Source organism: Palaemon carinicauda, unplaced genomic scaffold (assembly GCF_036898095.1).
Source record: "Palaemon carinicauda isolate YSFRI2023 unplaced genomic scaffold, ASM3689809v2 scaffold877, whole genome shotgun sequence".
Classification (NCBI taxonomy): Eukaryota; Metazoa; Arthropoda; class Malacostraca; order Decapoda; family Palaemonidae; genus Palaemon; species Palaemon carinicauda.
Genome location: NW_027172178.1, coordinates 34458 through 35000, shown reverse-complemented (window position 1 = coordinate 35000; position 543 = coordinate 34458).

Below are 543 nucleotides of genomic sequence, written 5' to 3'. Positions count from 1 at the left end.
TAACAATAAGAATAACAATAAGAATAACAATAACAATAAGAATAACAATAAGAATAACAATAAGAATAACAATAACAATAAGAATAACAATAAGAATAACAATAACAATAACAATAACAATAAGAATAACAATAACAATAACAATAACAATAACAATAACAATAAGAATAACAATAACAATAACAATAAGAATAACAATAAGAATAACAATTAGAATAACAATTAGATTTAGAATAACAATTAGAATAACAATTAGATTTAGAATAACAATTAGAATAACAATTAGATTTAGAATAACAATTAGATTTAGAATAACAATTAGAATAACAATTAGATTTAGAATAACAATTAGAATAACAATTAGATTTAGAATAACAATTAGATTTAGAATAACAATAAGAATAACAATAAGAATAACAATAAGAATAACAATAAGAATAACAATAACAATAAGAATAACAATAAGAATAACAATAAGAATAAGAATAACAATAAGAATAACAATAACAATAACAATAACAATAACAATAACAATAAGAATAA